Here is a 19,421-nt window from a genome sequence, read left to right as displayed (position 1 = left end):
GAACCTGGAGCAACCATATCTCAATGTTTTATTAAAATTAAGATAAACCTTAATTTTCTTCCCCACAGTGCCAAAGATAACAGTGGCTTCAGTGCTAGATTGATTCTTGGAGGTGATGTGCATTTAAAATTGCCTGGAATGTCCTTAAGGAAATTGCAGCAAAAAATGCTTGATGCAAGTGCTCGAATTGCCTTCCCCATTTGCCAGGATTATGCAGATTGCTTTGTTTTTGTCCAAGAAAAAAGCTTCCACACATGATAGCAGTCACAGGCCAAAGTGTGGTGTCCTCATTTACACAGAGAGGCTTTCTGCAAGTTTTGCCTGAAAACCTCGACCTCGGGATTTGGGCTGAGCTTCGGGTTTCGTGGCAGAGCTGCCAGGCTGTTCTCGTGCTGAGCATTTGTCTCACCTCATTAGAATATCCTCAGATTAGGACTTTGTGCTGGAAAATCGGGAAGAGCATTAGAGCCCATTGTGACTGTAGCAAACAGCATCAAAAGAGAGATATAAAATGATGGGCTTTTCCTTTTCTTTACTTAAAGGTTAGTGCACGCTTGTGCTGAGCATCTCTAAGTTGATGTCTTGGCAAGAGCTGCCTGTTTTTTCTTAAAACCGTGTCACAAAAGCTCGTTTGGACACAGTAATCAGTAATATATTGTGTTTGTACTTAATCTGCATCACAAGCACTTATCTCTGTCTTGAAGAAATCCTCCCTCTGTCCCATATACCTCTGGAGTTCACACCAGCAGGCTGACATGTGCAAGCAGCAGAGCTGTGACCATCCCTGGGAAGCAGCACGAGCTTGTCTGCTTTTTCTGACGTTCCCATGTCACCCAAACAAACACCACTTCAGCTTTTGGAGTAGGTGTGGCAGCAGTGCAGGGAGGAATTCCTGATCCCAGGTGGGCTGTCCTGCTCAGAGCACTGCACAGAGGTGGATCCTTCTCTTGCAGCAGTGGTTGGAACCACAGATTTAAAGAGAAAAGTCTTGCTTAACTTTTCTCCTCCACGAGCTGAGGAAGAGACTGTTTTTCCTCAAAAGAGAAAGGCTCAGCCACTTCTTTCCCAAATGCCTTCCCTGAGACTTTCAGCTGCACAAAAGACACTGACTCCAGGAGGAAGCCATAGAATCACAGGATGGTTTGGGTTGGAAGGGACCTTAAAGATCATCCAGTCCCACTCCAACACCTTCCACCAGCCCAGGTTGCTCCAAGCCCCGTCCAACCTGGCCTTGGACACTTCCAGGGATGGGGCAGCCACACCTTCCCTGGGCAACCTGTGCCAGGGCCTCATCTCTCTCACAGCCAAGAATTTCTTCCCAATATCCCATCTAACCCTGCCCTCTGGAAGCCATTCCCCCTTGTCCTGTCACTCCAGGCCCTTGTCCCCAGTCCCTCTCCAGCTCTCCTGGAGCCCTTTTAGGCACTAGAAGGGGCTCTCAGGTCTCCCTAGAGCCTTCTCTTCTCCAGGCTGAACACCCCCAGCTCTCCCAGCCTGTTTATGTAGCAGATATTAAGCTTTTAATACTCAGCTGGAAGAGGCTCACCCATGTTTGGCCAAGTAGAAGTTAATCAAGAGGTTGGAAGGAATGATCACAATGCGAGTTCTCCTCTTGTGTTCATTACAGAAAATGAAAAAGTTGATACAGGAATTAAGGGTCTGTTTTGCCTTTGTGAGTTTGTGCAGCATCACTGTGGGGCGTTACGTGTGTGGGAGAAGTTTCTAGAAAAAATCAGAAGCTCGCTTATGGGTCATGAATAAATGGGTCAGACAAACAAGTTCATTACTGATTTGCTGCAGGACCCAGTCTCCTGTAAATATTTTCTTAACTGTCTCTGCCTCGTGGCTTCACAGCTGAGTCGATAACACATAGGGAATGTGGAAAATCGATGGGAACATGAAGCATCTCCAATACCCTGCAATTCAAGCTGAGTGGGGACAGGAACACTCATTTGTGCTGGATTGCAGCAGTGATTTGCACTGATCTTTCCTTTCTCTTTCGGTTAGTTCTGCAGAAAGGAACCGTTTGACTCTGAATGAAAGCATCTCAAAAGCCTGAGCTGACTAAAAGCAAAATGTGTGTTGATGGTTCAAGTGCTGTTACAGATGGGGAATATAATTGTGATGGCAGTGACACATAGACAGAGCTATGAAAAAAACTTCACATTCCACTTGAGACTCAGCAGAGATTTGGCCTGAGAGTTGTTTGGAGAGATAGAACAACTATAAATTTTTCTGGAATACACAGGCTTACACTTCTGTTGGAACACACTCTTTATTTAATATATATTTTTATTAATGGCTTTAAACTGAAAGAAGGGAGGTTTGCATCAGATATTACAAAGAAATTCTTCCCTGTGAGGGTGGTGAGACCCTGGCACAGGTTGCCCAGAGAAGCTGTGGCTGCCCCATCCCTGGAAGTGTCCAAGGCCAGGTTGGATGGAGCTTGGTGGAAGGTGTTCCTGCCCATGGCAGGGGGTGGAATGAGATGAGCTTTAAGGTCCCTTCCAAACCATTCCACGATTCTATTATTAAAGCTCAGCTACTGGTTGGCACTGAGGATCAAATGAGATATTTAAAATGTGTGCTATTTAAAATGTTAAAGGAACAATGGATTTTGAAAATCAGCACCGAGAGGTTTATTCCACGCTCTTTTGTGAGGGGATGAAACATTTTAAGATATTCCACTTAGTATCTGCAAAGTTTTCTCCCAGGATGTAGCTTTTTGTGCTTGGCTGAGCCAGACTTGGGTTGAAGTCTGAATTCTCCTTGGAATCCACCATTTGTCAGTCAGAGTTCACTGGGTTTGGGCTTTTGTGTGAGGTCTCTCCTCGGTCAGAAGCTCTTCTGATGGATTTTTAGAAGGAACACAGATGCCCTGGTGCACCTTTCACATTCATCTCCGCCACAGAAACATTTCAAGAGCCACTAAAATACATCCTTCCCCTGTTTTGGGGCTGGGTATTTTTGCCTGGTTCTACACTGCTGACACTGTGCCAGCATTAATCTTTCCAAGATCCACAGTCTGACAGTGGTAACCCATTTTTGGGGAGCGTCAGCACCGTCAGGGAAGCTCAGCTGGTCAAAGACTCGCTCGGTGCCAGCGTGAAATGAGACCTCTCCTTGGCAGGTCTGGATGTGCCACCTGTTGCTGGACAGTGGGACCATCATCTCCAGATTCCCTGAGAATCTCTGGCTTCCAGCATCCCTCCTTTGCTTCCTGCAAAGGGTTTGGGAGCAGAGAGGAGTATCAGCTCCGGCCTAGGATGATTTCTCTCTGCTGTGATTGGTGAAATGGGCCTCATATTTTCCTCCCTGCTCTCTGCCACTCTCCCACCACACTCTAACAGGAGCTGTCTCCTTGTCAAAGCCTGGACTCATCACATGAGCACAGTCCACGCTGAGATAATGAGAATAATTTGCCCCTAAGACCATGCTTTGCTCATGACCTCTGGGAGCTGCAGCTGCTTAAGGGATTTTATATCCACGGGGGACGAGTATTATAATCTGATCCTTTTTGCTGTGTTAGTGGGCAAATGACATATGATCATATCACAACTTTTCCTTCTTTCAGGCTCACAGAACTGAATCTTCCTGTACAGCAGGAAGCCTCACTGAAGGCACAGGTGTGTAGCAAGAGTCTGAGCTACAGGCAGTGCCCACAAGGCAGCAGGTTGTACTTGTTCTTAGGCTTCAGTGGCCCTGAATAACAGATTCATACGTACAACATCACAGGAACTATGGCCAGTCTGCCAAAGGTTCTCCCAAACAAGTATCCTCTTTTCTTCAGAGTGCCCCAAAACATTTCAGGGCCTGAATGCTGACCTGTTGTAGAGCAGACCACAGGAGGAGAACTCAGAATGGTGGTGCTTAAATCCTGTGGAGGAGGTGGGACAAACACTTTGGCATTTGAGTGACTGGTGTATAATTTTATAAGTGTAAAATTAGGCTTTTCATTAAGTACCCTTTCCTGCTCTTGGCTCTGAACATGGTCTTTTTCTATAAACATGCTCTTTAAACCTTCCTTCTCAGAGGCACCAGTTCTGTTGGAGGTTTTTAAGAGAATATTTGTGGAGAGGAGGCTAAAGTACTAAGTAGCAAAATGTCACCAAGCTCTGGAGTTGAGGTAAAAAAAGGCAATTTGGTAAAACTAGCAATTATTCTGTGATAACAGGTATTACCTGTCTGCTTTAAAGTTCATCCAGGATTTGTCCAAGCTCTGGTACCAGGACAGGCTTTACAATATCAGCCAATTTCCTCAAAAACTTATGTCCTGTAAAAGTTTTCCAGCTACCTGTGCTTTACCATAAATCAGTTAACCATGAGAGAGGCCAGACCTTGGGGAGAACCCCAGATTGCCTCGCAGTCATTCAAGATTTAATTTCCTTGAGTTGAATTCCGACTTTGAAAAAGAATCCCATCTGCAGGATTCTCCCTGACTGGCCCTTCTCTGTGTTTCCAAGGAGGAGCACACTGAGGAGTTGCTGTAAAACACTGTTCTCTGTTCCTTGCACTGTTGCAGGGCAGTAATTAAAAACAGGACTGTTATTCACTCTTTATGTGCCACTGCCTGAGAGCATGAGCTTTGTTAGTCTGTGTTCTGTGGGAAATGTACTGGGTTGGGTTGGGCTGGTTTTTTAATTGGATATTATTATCATCATCATCATCATCATTATTATCATTATTATTATTATTACTACTACTACTACTACTACTACAGCAGATTTAGATTAACTAAAAAAATGTACTTTGTCCCCAGAAATGACAGCAGGAGATAAGATTTACCCCCAGTCATGGAAGGCACACCCCTGCCCTAATTCCTTTTGTATGTGGATGAACCTGTTGTCCATGAACTTGTCTGCCTGCAGGCACTGTTTGCTTCGAAGCCTTTTCTGGCAGCAGAATCCAGAAGTTCTCCACCATCTCTTTACTTTCTTGTGCATGTTCTGAACTGATCTCATGTCAGTGTCCAGAGGTGTCAGTGCTGTCAGGGTTCTTGAACAGCAGTTCCACACTCACCTTATCCACCCCCTCCATCCTTTTGTAAACCTTCATCATCCCCTGGCCCTCCTCCCTCCCCAGTCCAAGGAGCCACTGTGTTTCTTGTCTCCCAAGGCAGCTGTTTCATCATTTTAATCTCTTTACATGCCTTTCTGTGACTCTTTTCTAACTCCACTGAGCCCTTCCAGAGGCTGGAGCTGCACATGGACTCGGTGGGTGGGTGCAGAGAGATGCCCCAAAGTTCCTGTAGGTGATTTCTGAGCCTTTCATATTTTTCTGATACATTTGCCAGCAGTGGTGACATCTGATGTCCACAGTATCAAGCCCTCTGTTGCACTAATGCTCATAAAAACCCCAAGGAACCCCTCCTCCATGTGAAGAAATCATTTTGCTGTTCCACAGAGGTGTGTTCAAGCTCCTCAGTGCTGTGTTTGCAAGCCCCTGCAAGTTGATCCCTACAACTGCTGTGCTGTCATTTGCTCTTGTCATAGGGCAGTTGTGTTTTCAACATGATATTTTAATTAAGAAGGAAAATGGAGAGGCCTCCACTTTCTGGGCTCACACAGGCTTGTGTAACCTGACAGAGAGAAGCTGCCCAGACCTAGACCCAGACTCACACCAGGGTAGTGTAAAATGTCTCTTTTCAGCCTTTATCCACAGAGGAGAGCAGTGCTGGTGCTTTGTCAGGCTGATCCCTGGTTTCCTGCTGGTTTAAATTCTGCAGATATGGACAAAGCCTTTCTGCTTTCACAGGAGTAAAATCAGACCTGGCTGCAGTTTTTCTTTGGGCATGTGGGTGATGTCCCAGCCTGGACATCAATCCACCCTGCTGAGCACAGCTCACCTGGCTCAGAGGACCTGGTTCTATCTCTTTTGGAGGGAGCCCAATTTTTTTGAGACAGTCATCACTAATTATTTAAACCACCTTTCTCTTACTAAGGATCAGAGTAGCAGTATTATATTAAAGCATGAGGGTTGTCCCCTGCATTTAGAAGTGTTCTCTCACTTTGTCTGACCCTGCACTCAGCTGTCATCTCTTCAGAACTGTCTGGGGGAGCTACAGTGGATGTAGTAGGGAATTCTGATATGAAATTAGGAATATAAACTCAACATCAACCCCAGAGCAAGACCCAACTGACTGTTTGATCCATCCCTGGAAGTGTCCAAGGCCAGGTTGGACGGGGCTTGGAGCAACCTGGGACAGTGGAAGGTGTCCCTGTCCAGGGCAGGGGGATGGGATGATCTTTAAGGTCCCTTCAACCCAAATCATCCTGGGGTTCTATGATTCTGTTGGGGGTGGGACATTTTAAAACAGCTGAAAAAATGTGCCCAGTGGGAGGGATCCTGCCCTGACACCAGAGGCCCAAAGGATGGACTTGCTCTTCAACATCTCCCTGTCGAGTATCTTCTTGTCTTTAGTGATAAATCTTAAATAAATAGACTTTGGGGAAGGGCTGAAAAGGATTGCAAATGATTGCATTTAAAGCAATGCTCAAAGAATATTTCATACCCTACTTGTCTTCCAGGACCTGAGCTCTGTATTGTGTAACAACAATAGAACTAATGAAAGTGTAAAAAAGCTGGGACTCCCTGCCAATGTTACAACTTGTTTTTACTACTAAAAAAGGCAGTAAATTGGGAGGGTACACCAACGAGTGAATTGCTCTGCACTTGCCCTGTTTCTTGCACTTGTTTTCTGCACATCTTCTGGGCTCTGCTGGGGGCAGAACTCGAGGCCAGAACTACCTTTGGGCTGAGCTGGTCTGAAAGTGCTTACGTGTGTTAAGTTGTTCTGCAGAAAAACTCGTATTCCTGTGTGTGAGAATTATTCTAAGTTGAAAACTGAATGAAAGCAGAGCTTTTCAGTTTTGCTATGAGGGAAAATACACATGGTGTGAACCCCTGGCAGGGCTGTAACACTCCTAGGCTGGGTTTTTATTTCAATAGTGCAGACTTTGCCTTGTCTTTACTGTGACTCTCACCTCCCTATTGCTGGGTGAATCTTCTCAGAGCCTGCAAAATAAAATCCCCCCAGTTATCAGCAGTGAAATGAAGCTCTCAACCAACTCATTTTTGTGTGTCCTTTCTCATCCTGTGTGCTGATGTGGGATGGGGGAGACTGGGGAACACAAAGCTTTAAGGAGAAATAGCAGGACATCTGGAGTAGAGATGTGGGACACTGCAGGGGATGAGGTGAAGTAGTGGTGAGAGGCCAGGTGAGGTGAGGAAGAGCCACTCAGGAAAAGCAGAAAGGCCACCAGGAACCAGCAGTAACCTGCTGCACAGACCTACATAAATCACAGTATTTTCAATGGGCTGGTAGGAGAAAGGAGAATCTTGGGGAAAGGAAAATAGCTTTTTATTTGTTTGCCAAATCACTGTAGTGGATCAAGCCTTGCAAGCAGGAACAGCTTTGCTTTTCAGGGACACTTTCACACCCCCCTCCCAGGGGTGTCCTGAAGGGCATTGTTAGTAGACCTGCAATGCTATAAAATGAGAGCCCACCTGTGGAAGTCTGGCCCTCACACCCAAATGCAGGTTTAAGACATGCAGCTGCAGCATTAGTTGAAAATGCTCTTTGCATGCACTGGAGGAATCCAAACCAATTTGGGTTTGAGGAGAGCAGGGTTTACTCCAGGACACAACACACAGTGTTTGCAGATCATTGGACAGCTCAGTCTCTTACAGATCATGCCTTTTTATGGGGACATTCCAGCTCCAAAGAAAGCAAATTCTTCTCAAACACATTGTCTTAGTTAAACTTTTAATATGTTTTGATATAGCTAGCAGCAGCTTTATATAATGTGGTCATGTAGTGCTCAGCAAGCAAAAATCACTCTGTGTGCTCTTGAAGAACTGAAGGCCACGGATGGAGTGGATGTTATTCCCACTGTGGGATTTGCAGTGTTTTATCCCTGGAATCAGTGGGTTAATTACCCTCTCAGCACTGCCTTGGGTCTGGTGAAGTACAGAGTGTTCTGGAAGCAGTGGGAAGGGGCATGGGTTTGACCAGCTCACCTCGAGCCCAGGTTGTGGAACTTATGTGGGCCCTCTGGATGGCAGGAAAAAAACACCACTTAGACCAGATGATCCCCAAACTGGTTCTAACCTGGCTACTGATCTTATTCTTCCTTTCCTTAGTGCAGTGCACAGGTCATGTCCTCTTTCCAAACACGCAGAAGACAAGACTGGAGCAGCCATTGCCATAAAAAGGAGCTTTGATTGTCCATCCTATGATTGCTGTTCAGAAAAACATTCAGATAATCAGTATTTCTGGAGGCTCTGCCTCATCTCCCCTGTGTCCCTGCGCTCTGGAAGCCTGTGCAGGGCAGGCAGTGACACGACAGGGATGTGGGGACCGTCATCCCTGGCTCCTGCATGACTGTCCAAGATCCACAGTGTCCAAGGCTTGGCTCTGCAGGAGCTCCTGCCATGCTGCTCTGTGCCTTGGCACCTTTCCCCTGCTGTGCTGGGATTCTTTGGAAACACTGATCCCAGTTATGTCCTAAAACTCCTCTTCATTATGCAACAAAGGAGAGCTGGTATTTTGGGTTGTCCTCCTCTTACTATTCTCTTCAGGAAAGCAAACACAGTTTTACGTTGCATTTGTCATTCCATAAGCCCTTCCAAAATTTGTGTCATTCCAACTGCAAGCTGTCACATGGGTAAAGTAATTCTGCTTGGGAATTAACCTGGGAATTATGAGTGTTGCTATATTAAGAGCAGAACTCAAACTCGTAGATCTCATGCGATAAATTTGCTTGATGTTTTGCTCTTAGGAGCAGCTACTCAGGAGCTGTGGAAGTCCAGGGTAACTTCGAGGATATCCAAAGAGTGCTTCCCTTGTTCTTCAGCCTTAACCCTGATTTTCTGCCTGCAGCTCTTTAGTGGAACCTGAATCATTGTACAACCCTGTGGTCAGTGGGAAAAGTTGTGTTGTGCCCGTGCCTTTCTCTTTTTTTCATCCTGGATTTTCTGTTTACACGTGGCCTGTCAGTCCCTTTGCCACTTGATCCCAGCACTGTTCCCACGGTGTCCTTTGGGAATGAAACCAGGCTTTTGTGACAGCTCTGCTAAGGAGGAAGGGACCTCCATTACCTGCAGTTTGCTTGGGATGCTGGGGAATAGGGAGACACAGAAATTATCATCCATAGCCTTGGCTGATAGTAAATGGTCAAACAAATCATCATCCATGCCTGTAAATATTAATTCCCAGGTTCTTTAGGGCATTGTCCAGGTAAAGCAGAAAGGAAGAGGAGCATGTTCTCAAGGTGGTGGAAAACACTGTTACTTGTCTGAGGCTTAACTTGAGCACGGGGAAGGCAGGGAATGCAAAGGCTCTGCCCAGTGCTGGAGTGGAAGCGAACTGTTCATCTCTATTTTTAAATATCTCCCCTTCTTTTAGAATTATATTTGACATTGTAATGCCTTTAGATGTCCAGCAGTTAAATTATTAGCACTTAGAGCCCTGATGAGAGCCAGCAAACCAAGCTGTAGCACGGCTGGCAAAGAAAGTATTTATGTAAGAGGTGACTGACAGCGACTTGTCCCCCTCTGCTAAGTTTCTTCTGTGACTTCTGTGTCAAAAGTGAGTTCTTCAAAACCTCCAGCTCCCTTAATTTTTTAACCTGTGTGCTGGGAACAAGAAAATGTCTCTTTCTCAGCATTCTCCTTTTCACGTTGGCCTGGCTGCGAGGAAGAGCTCAGTGAAAAGGAGAAAAACCCAAACCAGAAGGCAAAAAAACCCCAAAACAACAAAAAAACCCCCAACACAACCTTCATTCCAGAGTCAAATTTGCAATGAGAATCTTTGAGTCTATTTTTGTCCAATTCCATTTGGACAAAATTCAAGAATTTGATTTTTCCCATTGCTTTACTTTGTACTCCAGTTGACTCGGAAAGCACAGGCTGAAACCAATGCTGAGCCACAAAATTCAATTAAAACACTGGGAGTGAGCAGGGAGGAGAAATCAATGGGTGGATTAGTCTATCAGCTGCTGTTCCCATGATCTCCTTATCTTATCCTGCACTACTAGAAGAGCTGTTGGGAAGTGGAGTTGTTCTAAAATCAGAACAGACTGCTGGGTCCTCTCAGCCCATAGCAGAAAATTGGATCAATAGCCTGAGCCTATTCCTCTTCTCTTTCCTTCTAAGCAGCTGGACTGCAAATCCACCCATAGTATGGAGGCTAATCTGGTTTTTAATCCTCTGCTCTCCCCCTATGGAGTTAAACAACAGAGCCTGAAACAAGCAGAAATCAGTACAGATGCCTGGCTGCTTAGGGTTTAGATATATTTATCTATTTTGTAATAATTTTATATCTTTTGCTGCTGTTATTGCATCTAGCAGCTAGGTCAGACATTTGGAACATAAATATTTCTCAATCATGTTTCTATTGAAAAAGAAAATCTAAGGCAGGAGGGAAACATTCTGAAATGACAATGTTTAATTTTTAATTTGTTCCTACTTCTATCATTTAATGTCACTTTTGGTGCAGAACATAACAGCAGCACTTCTGAAGTTTCCCATCCAGAAAGGAGCAAACGTGTTCTTGAGCTTGTATGAGCTGCTTCAAAAACTACCAGTGGTGATCTTAAAGGTCTTTTCCAACCTCAGTGATTCCAAGATTGGCAGAGGGACTTTGATATAAATTGACAGTCGTCATTTTGAAAAGGCAATGAGCAAAATATGCTCTTTTTTTAATCTTTCTCTTTTACTCACCGGTAATATTAAATCAGTTTACTGATGGAGAACTGTGTAAGGCTGTATGGATAGTCCTAAGCTGTGGAATGGCCAGAGCACTGGAGGAAAAAGGGATTGGTGGTGGCTCCCTCCAGATAACTCACTGTGAGGTATCTGCAGGGCAACAGACCCCACGTGCCTTTGGTGACAAACCCACTGGAACATTTCACTGTAGGAAATGCAGCTCAGCAGGTTCTGGAATGTTTTAGGGTTACACAGGTCCAGTTCTGATCTATCAGTCCATGCTTGGAACTTGGTCTCGCTGAAAATCTGATATTTTTAACTGGGTTCAGGTGGCAAACATCAATCTTTGGGTGTTGAGGTGGGAGCTGGAAGGTGTTTGGGGTGTTGTGGGATGACCTGGAGCCTTGTGTAGGGATGTGCTGCGTTCACAGACTCTCCTGTGGCCTCAGAGGGAATCATGGAACTATGAAGAATCCCAGAATGGTTCGGGCTGGAAGGGACCTTAAAACCCATCTCATTCCACCCCCTGCCATGGGCAGGGACACCTTCCTCTATCCCAGGTTGCTCCAACCTGGCCTTGGACACTTCCAGGGCTGGGGCAGCCACAGCTTCTCTGGGCAACCTGTGCCAGTGAGAGTAACATCCACGTCTGCTTCCAGAACCAGCTGGACAGACACGATCACCGTGGCTCTGGGGGGTTTGAGCAGCCTCCTGAGTGTTCCTCCAAGAGTGTGTGATGTCTCTTAAGCACCTCCAAGCACCCATAAACACATCTCCCTTTCTGCACTTCTCTCAGTATATTTATTTTTGCAGCAGGGAGAAGGGGGAGATGGAAAATCCTCCGAGCAGTAGCCACAGAAGCTGATCCACCACTGAGCAGGCACATGGCCAACTGGATGCATGGGCATACATGCAGACAGCCGAGAGGACAGATGTATCAAATCAGATTTATGAGGTCAGTTTTCCCAGCCAATAAAGCCCAGATTGCTGTCTGCCCTGTTATAACCTTCCTGTGTTTAAATGGATGTGAAACAGATAATCCAGCCTTTGGCGGGAACAGCACTGATAAAACACAAACATTATTTCTGTGGCCACATAAGATTATTTTTCCAATTCAGCAGAAAGTATTGGCTCGAAGATTGTTAAAGAGGTCACAGTATTTTTATACTGGTTGTGTGTGAATAAAAATTTTCTCAGTCCAGGAGAAGGGCCAGGAGATGCTTATTAATTATTATGATAGAGTGGAGTATGGCAGGAAGGAAATGTGTATTTTAGTGTAATGCAGATCTGTCCTGAGCAAACCTGTGTAAGTGATATCTGCTCCTGGAACTCCAAATGAAAGGTAGTGAGCCCTGGGACAGGCTGGTGGTTCCCTCAGGTGTGAGCCTGAAGGTCGTACCTGTGTCAGAGGTTGTTCTATAGAATAGGACAATATTCTGACAACATTTCATCCCACCATTTATCATGAAAACTGAGGATGTTATTTTCCCATACCTATAAAATGAAATGCAAATGTCCCGTTAGGATGGTCCTGTATCATTATCTCCACTATAGCTGTCTGAAAAAATTGCATTTTTGCTCTTATTTTCGGTAAAACAAAGCAGTTTCCCATTGTATAAAAATCTTTATCTCAGCAAACAAGCCTGAATTCTTTTGATATTGTTGTTTGAATCTCCATTTACTTATCCTATGGGAAAAAATGCAAAATAAAATATGAACGTTATACGCAAGACACTTCAAGAAGATATTGAAATTGTATAGTAAAAATAGCTTTCTGATGGGAATACATTAAATAACATTGAACATAAAGGCTCATTGGCAGTGTCATTTGCCAGCTGCAAAAACAGTATTGGGATGGGAAACATGCTAGGAAGAAGCAGGCACTTGGGAAGAATACATTAGTAAAAATGCTATTTTTATTTAAAGTTCTATACAGTCAAAGTTCATCTTCCAGTGTTTTCTAAGGATTAGGCTTTCAGTGACACTGAAACTTTTGGCCCAAGCATTCCTGGAGTCATATTGTCCTCACTAGAATCGAATAAGAAGAACCTAATGCATTATATTAAGACTTATTCTTCTTGTGAGCTCCATGAACTACTCTTTTTATTCTCATATTCTTTGTTTTGCCTTGTAAAACTGTGGAATGAAGTGATAATTGGTGGCCCTGGGAAGTGGGTGGTTGTGTTGGTGGTTAAAGCCAATGGGCCACACTGGAAACTTTTATGGAAAAGAAACAGCAAAAAGAGATAATTCAGAGTTTGGGTTTTACAAAGCTGACAGAGAAGTGAGATGCTCCCTAAGGAACCAGCAGAGTCCAAAGGCATCTTTGGGAGAGTTCTCAGATGGAACTTTCTCCCATGTTCTCTGAGAAGAGCTTTCTAGCATTTAGAGTTCTTCTGTGCTGAGCTGGAGATGTGCTAAGTGGAAACATTTCTCTGACTTCTCAAACAGCTTTAGATGACATTGTGTTTTATATTAGAAATTAGGTCTTTGCACTGATTTCTCAGGCTGTGCCCCTCAGCACCCCAAATCTCGCCTGGTCTAGTGGAAGGTGTCCCTGCCCATGGCAGGGCTTGGAACTGGATGGTCTTCAAGGTCCCTTCCAACCCAAACCATCCTGGGATTCCTCCAGCTGTTCCTCTACCTCAACATTTGTCACTGTGGAAAGAGCAAGTGTTTGGAATGTGCTACAACAGTTCCATCCAGAGAAGTCAAAAACAGTGTCTCAGCAAACTTTAGGTCCAGGTTGGGCTGCTGGAAATAAATCTTATCATAGAACCATGGAGTGGTTTGGGTTGGAGGGGACCTTAGACACCATCTCGTTCTACCCCTTGCCCTGGGCAGGAACACACCTTCCACTAGCCCAGGTTGCTCCAAGCCCTGTCCAACCTGGCCTGGGACACTTCCAGGGATCCAGGGGCAGCCACAGCTTCTCTGAGCAACCTGTGCCAGGGCCTCCCCACCCTCACAGGGAAGAATTTCTCCCTTATATCTGATCTAAATCTCCCATTTTTTAGTTTAAAACCAACCCCCCTTACCCTGTCACTGTCTTATGCAGCTGGGAAAAGACTCGGAGACAGATTCTGTGTGAGAAGGTGGTTTCACCCCAGAGGAAAAAGAGCTTCTGTCCTTTAGCTCCTGTGCCTGTGGTTACAGTAATTCTGTTAATTTTGTGATGTAAATGTTGAGCACATGGGGAAGATCACTCCAGAAGCCTGACCTTTTCCATTTTTCTATCCCCCCCTCCTCAGCTGAATGGGGGAGGTAGTGATGGAACTGCCAACAAGCCCTGTGAGGACCAGATAACAATGAGGTGATAGTACACAAATGTCAGATTTCGTCAAATTAATCCCAGGACAGTCACCCGGATGCGTTTACAGCAGATAATCTAAACACAAACATAACGTTCTAATCTCTGCCCTGGTGACTCACTGACAGATGCTGAACACATCCCTTTTAACCTTAAGGCAAAGCTTCAGCAGCTGTTCCAGGGATGTTTAAGACTGTTTTGAAGGTATTTGCTTTTATTTTCGTTATTATTGCAATCCCATTTCACAGTATTCAACTGGCCCTTGAAATTCTTAGAAGTGAGAACAATAAGCAGTGGAAAACACGCAGGAATTTCAGAAGCAGTCAGAGCAATTAAGGAATTCTTCCCCCAGAGGGTGGTTGGGCACTGAACAGGCTCCCCAGGGCAGTGGTCACGGCCCCAAGGCTGCCAGAGCTCCAAGAGTGTTTGGGATTTTGGGGGGTCCTCTGCAGGGCCAGGAGTTGGAGTGGATGATCCACGTGGGTCCCCTCCAGCTCAGGATGTTCTGTGATTCTAAGAAGTTAAGGATATAATCCTGATGTACAGCATTCACCGGTCTCTTTGGACGCTTGTTCTTGGAAAAGGAGAAGTCTGTGGTCCAGAGGACACCTGTGGCTCTTCAAGAAATTTTAGACTGAAATGTAACTCCCTGGTTATTATCACAGGAATCTATTTATTTCACCTCTTTTTATCGTGGGTGAAGTGGTTCTGTGCAGCCCTCCAGGCACAGCAATCGTGGGGTTTTCTTCCTTTCTCTGGATACTCTGAAGTTTGGCTGCTTTGGCACAGGGTGTGGAATGAAGGGAATTCTGCAGTGCCTTCCATGTAGAAGAACAAAGGCTGATTGCTTCCCTTTGAAGCCTCCACTCGCCCTCACAGGCAAGGAAAAAACCAAGTACAGAGTGGCATTTCTGGGGAGTCAACAGTGACTTCCCTTCTACAAAACCAAACTGCAGCATTGCAAATCACCAGGTTCAAAATTTTGATAGGCTTGTATGTTTTACATTTGCCATTAGCAAATAATGTGATATTATTGGATAATACGATATTTTAGCCATCTAGCATGAAAAAATAATTCCCTATAGTCATTCCCTTGAAAAGAAAACTAAGATCCACTGACTGCCACTAGGAGATGAGAACAAATTCCATGTAGCTCCTGAAATGTTGCCAGATGATCAATGTAATATTTATTCTCAGATAGTGTCACGTTTCACCTTTATTGCTCATTTGATTTCAAACTCCAGACTTTAAATATGCCAGGATGGTCAGTCTGTAGCCTCAGGGAATTAATGTCAGATAATAAGCTCTCCAAAGAGGGGCAAAGAAATCCAAGCTTCAGTTTTGGGACGGGGGAACGTGATTCCATGGCACAAAAAACAGGAGCTGAATGTTCATGCAAACACCGGGCCAAACCACGGCAGAAAGTTCTCAGACCAAGGCTCCCAGAGGACAGGGACAAATAACTACAAAATAAATGCTAAGGAATCTGGGACATAAAGAAGTTCTAGAAAAAAAAATTTAATGCTGCCAAAAATACCACCTCCCATCCAGCCCAGATAAAAGGTGACATTTGTACGTGGTCCTTCATATTCCAAAGGCTTTAAGTGAAAAGATTCAAAGTGGAGAAAAAATCAGAGGGCGAAGTTTGGTCACCTAATTTTAAAATAGTGGTGTGGAAAAACCTCTGCTCATCCACTGCTCTTCCATCAGCTGTCACCCTGCTTTTTTATTTTCGAGTTAATTAAGTCCCTGGAGACACAACAATCCTGGAATTGCCCTTCAGTGCACGGAGCCACGGGGCTCTGGGATGGAGGGGCTGCCTTCCCTGAGCCTCTCAGGGGGTAAATTGGAGCAGATTCCAGAAGTGTGTTGATCATCTCTCATGATTCCAGCAGGATTGCATCCAACAAATGTTCCCAGCAAAGGGTTCTTGCTGACCTGGAGGTTAGAGGGGTTTCTCTTTGGGTCTGTGCAGGTTAAACCCGTGGACTGAGCTGGTTGAACCTCCCTCCACGTGGCACAATCCCTGCTCCCAGGGCCTCGTCCCCTGCACGTTTTGGCACATTTCAGCCCAATTCCACAGCTGAGACCAACCACGGAAAACTTCAGCGTTTCAATCACTGATTTAAAATCCTCAGTAAAGATTTATAGTGATGACACGCAGAATTCAGTAAACTATTATTGTTTACATCAGCTGAGAGAGAAACTGCCCTGGAAATTATTGGCAGCATTACTGACTTTTGACATCACTACTTTTTGTGAATTTCTGTGAATTTGTGTTTGGTGATTTAACGGCCTTATGGAAGTGGAGATTCTGTTTTCATGGTGGGCTCTGGTCTTCAAACTCCCTGAGGAATTACAGGAGAATGTGAGAATGTTACTATACTATTGTCAAAGAGAATGGAAGATAAAGGTCAGTGCAGGTAATGGGAAGTGATGCACAGGATTAAAATATTAAAAACAAAATATTTAAAAAAAAAACACAAACCCCCTCAAAACCCAAATGTTACATTTATAGTAATTGGCTCCAAGCTGCCTATTCAAAATCAGGAAAAATCCCTGTAATAGTCATTGGGGGATTGGCTTTTAATTAGTCTGTAATGGTGAATAAAAGCAAAGTGAGTTGTAGAATAAATTCTGTCACTGTAAAGATCCCCCGTGCACACAAGTGCAATTATTCCACTGCTTCAGGGGGAAGAGAGTGGAACTGGGAAAGGTTTAAAGAAGGGTAAGAAGGGGATGCAGTTGTTTTCCATGCAGAAGTAGAGGACTAAATGGAACACTTCAGTCTGGAAAGGGGCAAAATAATGGGAAAAAGGAGTAAAATGATGGGGGGAAAGGGAGAGGTTTGATGGAATTTGGTTGAGAGCCATGGCAAAGGTGGTGCTGTGTGATTTTGCAGCATGGGAAGCAGGGGGCAACAAAATCCACTCTCAGAAAAGGGGATGGATGACTGTCCTTCCTGTTGCTGTAGAATGTTGTGAACGTGGGAAATGTGCATGGATTTAAGGGAAAATGAACATATTCCTGGGAAGGAAATCCAGGGAGGACTAATGCTGTCTTCTGATTTAAGAAACCCCTAAAAAGCAGATTTCTGGAGGAAGAGGGAATACTCTGGAGCCCTTTAACACTTGTATGTCCTAATCTTACACACTTCCATGTCCTTCAGAGGGTTATAGGAAGGAAGATATTTAACTAAACAGATGTTTGATCTAATCCACTACTTGTGTGAAGGCACTTTGTGTTGGAGGGAAGTTAAATATTTGTTACATTTAGTTGCCACAGTGTAATAAGGAATTTATTGAAAAAGAGAGCCAACTGAAGAGTTTTACCATTTTTACATTGAACAAGACAGTTGAAAGTGGACATTTTCTTTCTGTTCAATTTTTTGCCTCCACAGAGGGCTGGGTGGAGGAGGGAAACCTGCTTTCATGTTGCTTATTTACTCCATGAGGCTTTTATACTATTCTGTTCTGGAGAAACAGAACTGAAACTAAAGCAGTTGCCCACCTGAGATACCTTTGACTGTCAGTGTGAGCACAAAACAGAGTAAAAGGGTACAGAGAAATAGTGAGCAGTTATTGTGGTACAAGGATTTCTAAGAGTGAAAAAGGAATTTTTACATCCTGTTATATTTCTGTTGATTACATTTATGAGTATGTAATGTATTGCATATAATATATCATATAACATATTATATAATAATATACACATTGCATTATATTATATTTTCTGTTGTATATAAATTTATTTATTATGTATATAAAATATGCATAACAGAGAATATAATGTAATATGTTAAATATATAAAATTATATAAATATATATAAATATATAATTATATATATATAACATATTACATATATAACATGTATATAACATGGATATAACATATACATATACTTTTACACATATATAACATATATAACATATATAACATATATATTCATTATATATGTTATGTATATTTATATATATTTATATACATATATACATATTTTTTATTTATATATAACATATTACATTATATTCTCTGTTATATATATTTTATATTTTATATATATATATATATATATATATAAAATATATGGTTTTATATATATATTTCTGGGCTGTTAGTCATGTGGTTTAGTTTTAGGTATTCCTGCATGGAGCAGGGACTTGGACTCAATGATCCTTATGGGTCCCTTCCAATTTGAGATATTTTATAATTATTTAAGGAAAAATATTATGACTTGTATGGGGTCACAGCCCAGAGCAGGCTCACGTTCTGGCCTGTGCTGTGCTCTCAGCAGACAGTGTGAGCTCAGGCTGTTCCCTCCTGGCCTGAGCTGGGATCCCACCAGGCAGAACCTGTGGGTTGTGGCTTCTGTCGTGTGTCTTCACACATTTCTGCAGGGAAGTCTTATAATTTCAGATTTCTGGGCACAAAATAGAGCACAAGTCTGATGAGGAGCAGCTGAGGGAGCTGGGGGGGCTCAGCCTGGAGAAAAGGAGGTTCAGGGGGGACCTTCTCACCCTCTGCAACCCCCTGACAGGAGGGGGGAGCCGGGGGGGGTCAGGCTCTGCTCCCAGGGAACAAGGGACAGGAGGAGAGGGAACAGCCTCAAGTTGTGCCAGGAGAGGTTTAGACTGGAAACAGGGAAAATTTCTTCCCTGCAAGGGTGGTCAGGCGCTGTCACAGGCTGCCCAGGGCAGTGGTGGAGCTGCCATCCCTGGAGGTGTTGGAAAAACGTGTGGATTTGGCACTTGGGGACACGGGTTGGTGATGGGCCTGGCAGTGCTGGGTTAATGGTTGGACTCACTGGTCACAGAGGGCTTTTCCAGCCTTAACAGATCCGTGATTCCATGATTCTGATGTCACTGGCCCAGCAGCCAGAGGGACAGTGGCTGGGTAAGGCCGACACAAGCCCTCGGTGGGTCTGGCAGCAGCAGCAGAAGTGGTTTCAGGGCACACAGAGAAGACACTCACAGTGTGGAGGCTGAAATAACGTCAGCACCTCTGTGTTTCTGGCACAGCAGTTGCCAAATCTTCTGGGAATTTTGTGCTGAGAGTGTGTTTTCCTCATCCAAAACACACCTGGAGCTCCCTGGGAGCAGCTGCTCTCCCTCCGGCTGGTGCAGGTGGCAGGTTTCTGCACTACACAGTCCAAAACCTCCCCAGACCTCATGACCTCCCAAAATCTCCCCAGGCCTCACATCCTCCCCGGGCACAACCTGGGACAGGAACTGGATACTGTCACAAAAGTTGGACAAACTGTTTTATAGGTTTCACTTAAAAACCACTGATCATAATGTGACAACTAGTGAAGTGAACTAGAGAAAAATAGTGTACTGCAGCTGGTTACTTGCAATATCTGATTTCTAGTTCATTGGAAATACCTGGTTTTTAGTTTATTGGGGT

Source organism: Pipra filicauda, unplaced genomic scaffold (assembly GCF_003945595.2).
Source record: "Pipra filicauda isolate LSUMZ 115617 unplaced genomic scaffold, ASM394559v2 scaffold249_size1133689_pilon, whole genome shotgun sequence".
Taxonomy (NCBI): Eukaryota; Metazoa; Chordata; class Aves; order Passeriformes; family Pipridae; genus Pipra; species Pipra filicauda.
This window is presented reverse-complemented; position numbering follows the sequence as displayed.